The 14459-nt window shown below is 42.8% G+C and overlaps 1 long non-coding RNA gene across 1 annotated transcript in view; it reads right to left on the bottom strand.

Moving 5' to 3' along the window:
- LOC123732667 (uncharacterized) overlaps window positions 1-7036 on the bottom strand; it is a 10879-nt gene extending 3843 nt beyond the window's left edge. The window contains exons 1-2 of the long non-coding RNA XR_006763340.1: window positions 6817-7036; window positions 5219-5450 (exon numbers count right to left, since the gene is read on the bottom strand). This is a non-coding gene — a long non-coding RNA (uncharacterized lncRNA). The remainder of the gene's footprint in view (window positions 1-5218; window positions 5451-6816) is intronic.
- Window positions 7037-14459: the final 7423 nt, after the last annotated feature.

The following is a 14459-nucleotide window of genomic DNA, read 5'->3' as shown; positions in this document are numbered from 1 at the left end:
TATGTAGCAACATTTGAAATTGTGTTTTTTACGTTGGATAAAAGTAGAGACTCAGAGCTAGAAAATGGTATATCACACACTACAGTTGAGGAACAATGGGAAAGTAATTCTGCTTTGAATGTTAATAAACTTGGAACATCACTTTTGAGAAAAAGGTCCTTTGAATGTTTTGGTACCTACTGGAGAGCTCTTCTTTGTCTACAGGGCTGTTACTTTGGCAGATAATGTCACCCATCTAAATAAATAGTTGTTATATATATAATTAACTAAATGTATGGTGTTTTTGTTTTATGTCAGTTTAATTTTGTTTTGCTATAAACATTTTATTTTATTGTAAGTGGTAAAAGGAACTAGAAAATGTTATATTTTGCGATTCTGAGTAATTACTACTTTAGTAAAGAATTACACATTATTCAGTACTACTGCAGTTGCTACATAATTCCAATAGATGGGAGCATAAGACCACAAATGATATTTCAGAAGATTAGTTTAGTTTTCTCCCTGGATACACCACCACTCCCCGCGCTTCTTTCTGTCCCTTTACACACTGCTAACGCAAGAGACTGAAAAAGCATTTAGCAGATTACTGTGAAGTAATATAATGATGATTCATGTTTATTATTACCTGTTTTTATGCTCATGTTTTGAAATTATACTTCATTAATATAACGATTATCAATAAGTCTGAACATTAATTTAGTCACCTCTAGTTGAGAAAAATTGTCAAATTCATCAACCAGCATCGAGCCACTCTGTCTTCTCTCTCTAGTAGTCAACTCAGCCCCGGTAAAAAGCTGGTGTCGTCACTCTGCCTTCTCTCTCTAGTAGTCAACTCAGCCCCGGTAAAAAGCTGGTGTCGTCGCTCTGCCTTCTCTCTCTAGTAGTCAACTCAGCCCCGGTAAAAAGCTGGTGTCTTCACTCTACCTTCTCTCTCTAGAAGTCAACTCAGCCCCGGTAAAAAGCTGGTGTCGTCGCTCTGCCTTCTCTCTCTAGTAGTCAACTCAGCCCCGGTAAAAAGCTGGTGTCGTCACTCTGTCTTCTCTCTCTAGTAGTCAACTCAGCCCCGGTAAAAAGCTGGTGTCGTCGCTCTGCCTTCTCTCTCTAGTAGTCAACTCAGCCCCGGTAAAAAGCTGGTGTCGTCGCTCTGTCTTCTCTCTCTAGTAGTCAGCCTGTCAGCCCTGGTAAAAAGCTGGTGTCGTCACTCTGCCTTCTCTCTCTAGTAGTCAACTCAGCCCCGGTAAAAAGCTGGTGTCGTCACTCTGCCTTCTCTCTCTAGTAGTCAACTCAGCCCTGGTAAAAAAGCTGGTGTCGTCGCTCTGCCTTCTCTCTCTAGTAGTCAACTCAGCCCCGGTAAAAAGCTGGTGTCGTCGCTCTGCCTTCTCCAGGGGCATGTTGAGGTAAATTTACTAACCGGTAGGGTTTAATGATGTAATTTATTGGCGGGCTGGAAGACGCACTCTTGTCTTTTCTATTCCGAGGTTGTTTACTCGCAATATCAGATATTAAGATGACTTTTTATAATGCATGTATACTGAGGTTGAGGTTTTGACTAGCGATTATTTACCCGGTGTTCAATACCTGCTATAATCACTATTTTGTTGCTCTCCCGAAAGCAATACAGGCCCATTACGAGATATATAGCTAACTAAAGTAATGAGTGACCATTTTAGAAAATCATGGGACATATAGTCTGTGTTTGCATGCTATTTTATGTCAATCATATTGCTGCCTGTAGCCTATAACTGATGCTTTGTGGTCTTATGCTGCCATCTATTGGAAATCTTTAGCAATTAAAAGTTATTAATGCACATTCAGACGTTGGTGAGGCAGCTAAAAAAATGTTAAAAAAATTGAATGTGTCCAGCCTACTTTAGGCGCCCCGAAAATAATATTCAAAAGATTGGTCCTTGGATACAGAGGGGTTAAACACTAAAGTTACCGTCCATCTAGTGAAGAGAGGAGAACCGGACAGAGGTAGCCAGCATCCGTCAACGAGAGAGGGAGGATAGGATAACTAGGATTCTGCTGGTAGAGTAGCGAGGCTAGCTTACCTAGCTGTACCGACTAGCTAGGATAACTAGGATGCTGCTGGTAGAGTAGCTAGCTAGCTTACCTAGATGTACCGACTAGCTAGGATAACTAGGATGCTGCTGGTAGAGTAGCTAGCTAGCTTACCTAGCTGTACCGACTAGCTAGGATAACTAGGATGCTGCTGGTAGAGTAGCTAGCTAGCTTACCTACAGTGGGGGGAAAAAAGTATTTGATCCCCTGCTGATTTTGTACGTTTGTAATGTTATATAATGATTTGCATTTTAATGAGGGAAATAAGTATTTGACCCCTCTGCAAATCATGACTTAGTACTTGGTGGCAAAACCCTTGTTGGCAATCACAGAGGTCAGATGTTTCTTGTAGTTGGTCACCAGGTTTGCATACATCTCAGGAGGGATTTTGTCCCACTCCTTTTTGCAGATCTTCTCCAAGTCATTAAGGTTTCGAGGCTTACGTTTGGCAACTCGAACCTTCAGCTCCCTCCACAGATTTTCTGTGGGATTAAGGTCTGGAGACTGGCTAGGCCACTCCAGGACCTTAAAATGTGCTTCTTCTTGAGGCACTCCTTTGTTGCCTTGGCTGTGTGTTTTGAGTCATTGTCATGCTGGAATACCAATCCACGACCCATTTTCAATGCCCTGGCTGAGGGAAGGATGTTCTCACCCAAGATTTGACAGTACATGGCCCCGTCAAATGATGCGGTGAAGTTGTCCTGTCCAGAAAACACCCCCAAAGCATAATGTTTCCACCTCCATGTTTGACGGTGGAGATGGTGTTCTTGGGGTCATAGGCAGCATTCCTCCTCCTCCAAACACGGCGAATTGAGTTGATGCCAAAGAGCTCCATTTTGGTCTCATCTGACCACAACACTTTCACCAGTTGTCCTCTGAGTCATTCAGATGTTCATTGGCAAACTTCAGACGGGCATGTATATGTATTCTTGAGCAGGGGGACCTTGCGGGCGCTGCAGGATTTCAGTCCTTCACGGCGTAGTGTGTTACCAATTGTTTTCTTGGTGACTGTGGTCCCAGCTGCCTTGAGATCATTGACAAGATCCTCCCGTGTAGTTCTGGGCTGATTCCTCACCGTTCTCATGATCATTACAACCCCACGAGGTGAGATCTTGCATGGAGCCCCAGGCCAAGGGATATTGACAGTTCTTTTGTGTTTCTTCCATTTGCGAATAATCGCACAAAATGTTGTCACCTTCTCACCAAGCTGCTTGGCGATGGTCTTGTAGCCCATTCCAGCCTTGTGTAGGTCTACAATGTTGTCCCTGACATCCTTGGAGAGCTCTTTGGTCTTGGCCATGGTGGAGAGTTTGGAATCTGATTGATTGATTGCTTCTGTGGACAGGTGTCCTTTTTACAGGTAACAAGCTGCGGTTAGGAGCACTCCCTTTAAGAGTGTGCCCCTAATCTCAGCTCGTTACCTGTATAAAAGACACCTGGGAGCCAGAAATCTTTCTGATTGAGAGGGGGTCAAATACTTATTTCCCTCATTAAAATGCAAATCAATTTATAAAATTTCTGACATTAGTTTTTCTGGATGTTTTTGTTGTTATTCTGTCTCTCACTGTTCAAATAAACCATTAAAATTATAGACTGATCCTTTCTTTATCAGTGGGCAAACGTACAAAATCAGCAGGGGATCAAAAACTTTTTCCCCCACTGTGGCTGTACCGACTAGCTAGGATAACTAAGATGCTGCTGGTAGAGTAGCTAGCTAGCTTACCTAGCTGTACCAACTAGCTAGGATAACTAGGATGCTGCTGGTAGAGTAGCTAGCTAGCTAGCTTATCCAGCTGTACCGATTAGCTTGGATAACTAGGATGCTGCTGGTAGAGTAGCTAGCTAGCTTACCTAGCTGTACCGACTAGCTAGGATAACTAGGATGCTGCTGGTAGAGTAGCTAGCTAGCTTACCTAGCTGTACCGACTAGCTTGGCTAGCTAGCAGGACGTTCGTCTGTCGTTTGTCTCGATGATGATGACGAATCCGGTGAACCACAAAATGAAACAAGGATAGAGAGTGAAAAGGATCTGGCTACACTCATACTGTCCCTGACCAAAAAGCAAAAATCTAATTGAACAATAAACTTCGGCGTCTCAACACTGTAGTGAACTCCGTACGGGGACGCGGACAGTTCTGTACGGGGACGGGGACAGATCCAGAACGCGGACATAAGCAGTGCCACACAATCAACTAAACCCAGTCTTTACAGTGGGTTACATTAGTGATATTCATTTTTTATTATTATGTTAAACAAACATTTATTATAACAATATTTTCAGATCTGGGCCCATGTCCACAAAGCGTCTCAGAGTAGAGAATTGGTCATATAAGTGCTGAGAATAAAGACATTTGACACTTATGGGTATAAATTAAAGCTATGCATGAAGTCTCTAGTCCTACCTAGTCGGCAGATATTTAGGACACCTCGTGAGCTGTCCTAAGTAGTTAAGAGTTAACAGCAGGTATCTTGATAATACTATAGAATAATGCAGCGAGTCAGTGGTTCCTGCACCACATGTAAATACTTTGGAGTCGTAAAAATAATGTTTTATATTTCTATATGACCAATCCATAAAACAGTGTCCGGGTGCTGGAAAAAACAGGAGGAATTGATCTGACCACTGGAGGGCTGCTGGGTTCACATCCTCAAAACATCCTCAAAACATTCACCTTTCATTGATCAGAACTCTAGAGGTTCTTCTTCACTGAACCCAAAAATATATATAACTTTTAGTGGTTCCATATATTAAGGAAGTGATAGAAGCCTTTTTGGTTCTATAAGGAACCTTCTTTTCTAAGAGTGTAAAATTAACACGTTTTTCTTTTGATTATTTAATTATCTACATCATGTTATTTCAAGATATCCCTTTGGAGCGCAACATCACGTTGTTAAGAAATTATCCTAAATTGGGCATGGCTTTAAAATGGGAAATTGAATGCATCTAGGGTGTTCCAGCAAAACAATGGATATATAGAGTTTTGCAATAAACATTTTTTATACACAATCTAAAGAAATTCATAAATAATCTGAGAACAGTAATATTGAAGGTACCCATTAGCAACCATTTCTGATTAAAAAACAAATGTGAACATTTTTGGAAATATCATTTTTGAAATAAACTATTCATAATTCTTAAACAAAATTGTCATCTCACCTCTTAGATTTTGTGTCATGTTCCCCAGAGAGACTCATTTTAGAGACAGGGTCCCCCTCCTCTCTCTCCCCAGAGAGACTCATTTTAGAGGCAGGACCCCCCTCCTCTCTCTCCCCAGAGAGACTCATTTTAGAGGCAGGACCCCCCTCCTCTCTCCCCAGCGAGTCTCATTTTAGAGGCAGGGCCCCCCTCCTCTCTCTCCCCAGAGAGACTCATTTTAGAGCACTGACCCCTAAACAGAGATCCAGCATGTTGGTTGTGGTTAACACAGTGACAACTAAACAGAGATCCAGCATGTTGGTTGTGGTTAACACAGTGACAACTAAACAGAGATCCAGCATGTTGGTTGTGATTAACACAGTGACAACTAAACAGAGATCCAGCATGTTGGTTGTGGTTAACACAGTGACAACTAAACAGAGATCCAACATGTTGGTTGTGGTTAACACAGTAACAACTAAACAGAGATCCAGCATGTTGGTTGTGGTTAACACAGTGACAACTAAACAGAGATCCAGCATGTTGGTTGTGGTCAACACAGTAACAACTAAACAGAGATCCAGCATGTTGGTTAACACAGTGACAACTAAACAGAGATCCAGCATGTTGGTTGTGGTTAACACAGTGACAACTAAACAGAGATCCAGCATGTTGGTTGTGGTTAACACAGTGACAACTAAACAGAGATCCAGCATGTTGGTTGTGGTTAACACAGTGACAACTAAACAGAGATCCAGCATGTTGGTTGTGGTTAACACAGTAACAACTAAACAGAGATCCAGCATGTTGGTTGTGGTTAACACAGTGACAACTAAACAGAGATCCAGCATGTTGGTTGTGGTTAACACAGTGACAACTAAACAGAGATCCAGCATGTTGGTTGTGATTAACACAGTGACAACTAAACAGAGATCCAGCATGTTGGTTGTGATTAACACAGGGCCAACTAATTATTGAAGGTCAATTGTTCTCTTTTATTCATTATCTCTTAGAAATAAAACATTTACTAACAGACATAGAAAGACACATCCAAACAGTTAGGTGATTTAATATTTTTCACAATTTCTCCATGTAGTGGAACTAATAATAATAAAACAATTTAACAACAACAATATGATATTAATAAGTCACTTTCTCTTTTAATAATTTCTCTCATTCTAGTGTGTTGCTTTGTTCAACAGGTATGATATAATTATGCTGTTACTGAATTCAGTTCATAATAACAATGTTAAGAAAAGTATGTTCAGTGGTTTCAAACCAGATTACACAGGAAGCAGGAGCTCATTGTAGTTTAGAAAACAACAAATGTTCTGATATTCTGAAAGATGATTTAGAACTATGATACATTAAAATTTTTACAAATTGTAAAATAATCACGATAAACAAATCGTATAATACGATATATGAACAATATGTTTTTGAATTTGACTTGCCTACGCCCAGTTAGCGCCATTTTGTATGATTGAACTGTCACATAACTGTCCCAGGTGAAATGGACTTTTAGATCTGAGTGTTTTACTGTCAGTCACTATACTAAAAAACCACCATACATTTAATTTCTCTACACACTTTACAATAATCACTGGGAAGATTCTTACCTTGTAGCCTGAATTCACAACCAGAACATGTCAAGTCATTGAGATATTTTCCGTTGTTCTGAGAGAGCACCTTCCTGATAACAAGTGGCTCTGTATCTATGTTCTAGGTACAGTCGATCTTTGGATGCAATAATATCTGGTCAAAGTCTAGTGACACAACACCATAGTATATCATAAACATAACAGCAGTTGGCCAGAAAAGGCCATGACATACTATAAAACAGGGTTTGTCAACTAGATTTGGCTTCGGGTGTCACGGTTGTCATAGAGAGGAGCGGACCAAAGTGCAGCGTGATTATCGTTCCACATATTTTATTGAACTGTGAAACTATGCAATACATACACATAAACTAAAGAACAAAAAAAAAATGTGATGTAGAGGTGAAACATACACTACTCAAAAACAATCTCCCACAAACAAAGGTGGGAAAAACACCTACTTAAGTATGATCTCCAATTAGAGACAACGATGACCAGCTGCCTCTAATTGGAGATCATCCCAAACAAAACCAAACATAGAAACTAGAACTAGAAACTAGAAAACAACATAGAAAAACGAAACTAGAAAACCCCCCTGTCACGCCCTGACCTACTCTACCATAGAAAATAACAGCTTTCTATGGTCAGGACGTGACATCGGGAGAATTTTTTTCTGAGTTAAAGTCGGAGGGCCAGAACATAATTAGCATATAATATTAGCACAATTAATACGCCTACACTACAAATTTAACAACACGTTTAACACATTTGATTAGTACATAGTACATTGAGTGACAATAAAATAATTTAGATCTGATTAAGTTCATAAAATCACCAATATCTCTATTCAATTATATTTTTTTGTTTATATCTCTGTGTGTTGATTGTTGGGGAAAAACATGTCTACGTAGCCTACTGTAGTCTACACTACTTTATTAATATCAACATTCATTCAGAACAATTAGCTTGATAGCAAGAGAACATGTCGCTCTCAAAAAGTAGCAAAAGAAAGGTGGATAATGAAAATAAAGTTTCAGGGAAGAACGGACAGAGAGATATCCATTCATCTTACCATCTTTCTCCAATGCCAAGCCAGAGTGTCTTGTTTGCAATGAAAATGTCATTGTTTGCAAATAATTCAATCTCAGATGGCATTATGAATCTAAACATGGTACTTTGAAAGTGGCCTTCCCGCCCCAGACAGAGGCCTGAAGCAGAAACACTGAAGCATTAACTACAAGCTACAAACACGGCATTAGAATCCTCCTTCGTGGCCTGACCCAACAACAGAAGGTCACAAGTGCTTCCTAAAAGCATCCTGGGTTCTAACCAAACACAACATGCCCTTCACAGACGCAGAGCTGTTTAAAAAATGCATGGTGACAGTTTTGGAGGAATTGGCTACAGACAAGTCTATGGATAGCATAATCGCGTCTGTCAAACAGGTGCCCCTGTCTGTGACATCAGCCGGACGCCGTGTCTGTGCTCTGGCGGATGATGTGCATAGGATTGTTCTGGAGGGGCTCAGTCAGGCTGAGCATTTTCCCCTGGCTATTGATGAGAGTACTGACAACACCGATGTAGCACAGTTGTGTGTATATGTCCGTTATTTTCATGGGAAGGACACACCACCGGGGACGTTCCCCTGGATGGACACACCACCGGGGACGTTCCCTGGAAGGACACACCGCCGGGGACGTTCCCCTGGAAGGACACACCGCCGGGGACGTTCCCCTGGAAGGACACACCGCCGGGGATGTTCCCCTGGAAGGACACACCACCGGGGACGTTCCCCTGGAAGGACACACCGCCGGGGATGTTCCCCTGGAAGGACACACCACCGGGGACGTTCCCCTGGAAGGACACACCTCCGGGGACGGTCCCCTGGAAGGACACACCACCGTGGACGTTTCCCTGGAAGGACACACCACCGGGGACATCCCCCTGGAAGGACACACCTCCGGGGACGGTCCCCTGGAAGGACACACCACCGTGGACGTTTCCCTGGAAGGACACACCACCGGGACATCCCCTGGAAGGACACACCACCGGCGACGGTCCCCTTGAAGGACACACCACCGTGGACGGTCCCCTGGAAGGACACACCACCGGGGACGTTCCCCTGGAAGGACACACCACCGGGGACGTTCCCCTGGAAGGACACACCACCGGGGACGTTCCCCTGGAAGGACACACCACCGGGGACGTTCCCCTGGAAGGACACACCTCCGGGGACGGTCCCCTGGAAGGACACACCTCCGGGGACCGTCCCCTGGAAGGACACACCACCGGGGACGTTCCCCTGGAAGGACACAGCGCCGGGGACGTTCCCCTGGAAGGACACACCGCCGGGGACATCCTATTCACAAAGCTGGAACAATTGTTTACGTAGCATGGCCTGTCATTCGAAAAAGTCAACTTTGTGATCACCGTCAGGGCTCCTGCTATGGTGGACAGACACAGGGGCCTGGTCAGCAGGTTGAAGGAAATCGCCCCACAAATGAATGGCTTGCATTGTCTCATCCATCAGAGTGTGAAACCCTCTCTCTATACTGCACGAGGGAGAGAGTCTCCTCCAGGAATTTATGACCTGAGATAACAGAACCTGGGTGAGAGAGAGGGGGATGGAGGGAGAGAGAGGGGAATGGAGGGAGAGAGAGGGGAATGGAGGGAGAGAGAGGGGGATGGAGGGAGAGAGAGGGGGATGGAGGGAGAGAGAGGGGAATGGAGGGAGAGAGAGGGGGATGGAGGGGGAGAGAGGGGGATGGAGGGAGAGAGAGGGGATGGAGGGAGAGAGAGGGGGATGGAGGGAGAGAGAGGGGGATGGAGGGAGACAGAGGGGGATGGAGGGAGAGAGAGGGGATGGGGGAGAGAGAGGGGGAAGGAGGGAGAGAGAGGGGGATAGAGGGAGAGAGAGGGGGAAGGAGGGAGAGAGAGGGGGATGGAGGGGGAGAGAGGGGGATGGAGGGAGAGAGAGGGGGATGGAGGGAGAGAGAGGGGGATGGTGGGAGAGAGGGGGATGGAGGGAGAGAGAGGGGGATGGGGGAGAGAGAGGGGGATAGAGGGAGAGAGAGGGGGAAGGAGGGAGAGAGAGGGGGATAGAGGGAGAGAGAGGGGGAAGGAGGGAGAGAGAGGGGGATGGTGCTCGCTATACCCAATGAGGGCAGCAGCTGACCACCATCGTTGTTGTAGTCATCACCATTCCTTTTATGTGCTAACTATGTTTGGATCAACTTCCACCTGTGAGTCCTCCTTTTCCTCTATGAATGCAATCGACTCACGACAGGAACCGGCTTTCACATAAGGCAACCGAGGACTGCCTGCTCATCAACATCACATCCCTCTCACCTGACATCCACAAGATCGTGTCCGAGGGGAAATGCAACTTTTCCCATTAAGTAAATAACTTAGTATTTAATAAATAGTTATATAGGCTACTAACATTATTGTAATTATTATTATTATTATTATAATTGTTATTATTGTTTTTATTATTATTGTGATTATTAGTGCTGATCAATGGCTATTTTAGGTCTCATGCTGACAGTATTTTCTGTTTGTTTTGTCGTTACAGGAGCAGGTTATCCCAGACTCCTGATACAGGGCTACAGACACTCAGGTTATCCCCAGACTCCTGATACAGGGCTATAGACACTCAGGTTACTCAGGTTACTCTGGTACAGGGCTACAGACACTCAGGTTATCCCCAGACTCCTGATACAGGGCTACAGACACTCAGGTTATCCCCAGACTCCTGATACAGGGCTACAGACACTCAGGTTACTCTGGTCACTCTGATACAGGGCTACAGACACTCAGGTTATCCCCAGACTCCTGGTACAGGGCTACAGACACTCAGGTTACTCTGGTCACTCTGATACAGGGCTACAGACACTCAGGTTACTCTGGTCACTCTGATACAGGGCTACAGACACTCAGGTTACTCTGGTCACTCTGGTACAGGGCTACAGACACTCAGGTTACTCTGGTCACTCTGATACAGGGCTACAGACACTCAGGTTACTCTGATACAGGGCTACAGACACTCAGGTTACTCTGGTCACTCTGATACAGGGCTACAGACACTCAGGTTACTCTGGTCACTCTGGTACAGGGCTACAGACACTCAGGTTACTCTGGTCACTCTGATACAGGGCTACAGACACTCAGGTTACTCTGATACAGGGCTACAGACACTCAGGTTACTCTGGTCACTCTGATACAGGGCTACAGACACTCAGGTTACTCTGGTCACTCTGATACAGGGCTACAGACATTCAGACACAGACATCACCTTTTGTTATTTAAAGGATTGTTTTATGTAGGATGCTGCCTTTTTGGCCATGTTGCAGTTGTAAGTCGGCCTAATAAATAAATACAAATCCCTCTTCTATTAGGCCATGTTAATGTCTTGTGAAAGATGCTGTTAAGCCACACAGCCTAGCACAGCCAGTTAAGTTATTTATATGGGCCTTCGCCCCCACATAGCCTAGCTCAGACAGTTAAGTTATTTATATGGTCACATTGTAGATACTCTACACCACCATTATTTAGGGAGGTCACATTGTAGATACTCTACACCACCATTATTTAGGAAGGTCACATTGTAGATACACTACACCACCATTATTTAGGGAGGTCACATTGTAGATACTCTACACCACCATTATTTAGGGAGGTCACATTGTAGATACTCTACACCACCATTATTTAGGGAGGTAACATTGTAGATACACTACACCACCATTATTTAGGGAGGTCACATTGTAGATACACTACACCACCATTATTTAGGGAGGTCACATTGTAGATACACTACACCAACATTATTTAGGGAGGTCACATTGTAGATACTCTACACCACCATTATTTAGGGAGGTCACATTGTAGATACTCTACACCACCATCTAGAATACAGTAGGACCTCTTTCCATTTGTCCTTTTGAAACACACAGAAAACTATGGTATTTAGCCTAAAGCAGCATGTGATTTTACAGTAGACTATAGATGTAGGCTACTGTATAGTCACATGGCTCAGTGTTAAAATGTTAGAGCAGCACATTGGTCTGAACAAATCCTCTTAGTGAATGTCCCTTAATGAGAAAGAATTATCAAAATGAATGAGAATATTGCATTTTGAAATGCAAATACTATTGAGTCTGTAGACACATTTAAATAGTGAATCCGACGTCAGTGGATCTGCGTAAGGGATGCATCAGATGAATTAAGGCATTTTGGAGGGGTTGAATGTTGCACCATTGATAAAGCAGATCAACTGAGCTAGGGTTAGAGTTAGGAAAGAAAACTACAAAATGGTGCATAGCCTTCCCTGTAGCTCAGTTGGTAGAGCATGGTGTTTGCAACACCAGGGTTGTGGGTTCGATTCCCACGGGGGGCCAGCACAGAAAAAAAAAAATGTATGAAATTGTATGAAATGTATGCATTCACTACTGTAAGTCGCTCTGGATAAGAGTGTCTGCTAAATGACTAAAATGTAAAAAATGTCAAATGTAGTTCACAACTCTTAACCTGTTATGGCTAGGGGGCAGTATTGACACGGCTGGATAAAAAACATACCGGATTTAATATGGTTACCACTCCTACCCAGTAACTAGAATATGCATATACTTATTACATATGGATAGAAAACACCCTAAAGTTTCTAAAACTGTTTGAATGGTGTCTGTGAGTATAACAGAACTAAAATGGCAGGTCAAAACCTGAGAGATTCCTTTACAGGAAGTGGCCTGTCTGACCATTTCTTGAACTTCTTTTCCATCTCTATCTTTTACTAAGGATCTCTGCTCTAACGTGACACTTCCCACGTCGTCCATAGGCGCTCAGAGCCCGGGAAAAAACAGAATGTCGTCATTCCAGCCCCAGGCTGAAACACATTATCGCCTTTCTCAAGTGGCCGATCAAGGGACTCTGGGCTTATGCGCGTGACCCGACCGCCCACGCCTTTGTGATTTTTTCCTCTGTTTGCCGAAAAGGAGATTCCCTGTCGGAATATTATCGCTTTTCTACGAGAAAAATGTCGTAAAAATTGATTTTAAACAGCGGTTGACATGCTTCGAGTACGGTAATGGAATATTTAGAATTTTATTGTCACGAATTGCGCCATGCGCTGACACTTCTTTACCATTTCGGATAGTGTCTGGAACGCATCGAACAAAACGCCGCTATTCAGATATAACGATGGATTATTTTGGACCAAACCAACATTTGTTATTGAAGTAGCAGTCCTGGGTGTGCATTCTGACGAAGACAACAAAAGGTAATCAAACTTTTATAATAGTAAATCTGATTTTGGTGAAGGCTAAACCTGCCGGGTGTCTAAATAGCTAGCCCGTGATGGCTGGGCTATGTACTTAGAATATTGCAAAATGTGCTTTCACCAAAAAGCTATTTTAAAATCGGACATATCGAGTGCATAGAGGAGTTCTGTATCTATAATTCTTAAAATAATTGTTATGCTTTTTGTGAACGTTTATCGTGAGTAATTTAGTAAAATGTTAGCAAATTCCCCGGAAGTTTGCGGGGGGTATGCTAGTTCTGAACGTCACATGCTAATGTAAAAAGCTGTTTTTTGATATAAATATGAACTTGATTGAACAAAACATGCATGTATTGTATAATATAATGTCCTAGGTGTGTCATCTGATGAAGATCATCAAAGGTTAGTGCTGCATTTAGCTGTCTTCTGGGTTTTTGTGACATTATATGCTAGCTTGAAAAATGGGTGTCTGATTATTTCTGGCTTGGTACTCTGCTGACATAATCTAATGTTTTGCTTTTGCTGTAAAGCCTTTTTGAAATCGGACATTGTGGTTAGATAAAGGAGAGTCTTGGTGTGTCCTTCCATCTCTCTGTCCGTTCTTCCCTGAAACTTTGATTTTCATTATCCACCTTTCTTTTGCTACTTTTTGAGAGCGACATGTTCTCTTGCTATCAAGCTAATTGTTCTGAATGAATGTTGATATTAATAAAGTAGTGTAGACTACAGTAGGCTACGTAGACATGTTTTTCCCCAACAATCAACACACAGAGATATAAACAAAAAAATATAATTGAATAGAGATATTGGTGATTTTATGAACTTAATCAGATCTAAATTATTTTATTGTCACTCAATGTACTATGTACTAATCAAATGTGTTAAACGTGTTGTTAAATTTGTAGTGTAGGTGCATTAATTGTGCTAATATTATATGCTAATTATGTTCTGGCCCTCCGACTTTAACTCAGAAAAAATTATCCCGATATCACGTCCTGACCATAGAAAGCTGTTATTTTCTATGGTAGAGTAGGTCAGGGCGTGACAGGGGGTTTTCTAGTTTCGTTTTTCTATGTTGTTTTCTAGTTATGTATTTCTATGTTGGGTTTTGTTTGGGATGATCTCCAATTAGAGGCAGCTGGTCATCGTTGTCTCTAATTGGAGATCATACTTAAGTAGGTGTTTTTCCCACCTTTGTTTGTGGGAGATTGTTTTTGAGTAGTGTATGTTTCACCTCTACATCACATTTTTTTTTTGTTCTTTAGTTTATGTGTATGTATTGCATAGTTTCACAGTTCAATAAAATATGTGGAACGATAATCACGCTGCACTTTGGTCCGCTCCTCTCTATGACAACCGTGACACCCGAAGCCAAATCTAGTTGACA

This window comes from Salmo salar, unplaced genomic scaffold (genome assembly GCF_905237065.1).
Source record: "Salmo salar unplaced genomic scaffold, Ssal_v3.1, whole genome shotgun sequence".
Classification (NCBI taxonomy): domain Eukaryota; kingdom Metazoa; phylum Chordata; class Actinopteri; order Salmoniformes; family Salmonidae; genus Salmo; species Salmo salar.
Note: the sequence above shows the minus strand (reverse complement) of the source record. Positions and strands in the feature narration are given on the sequence as shown.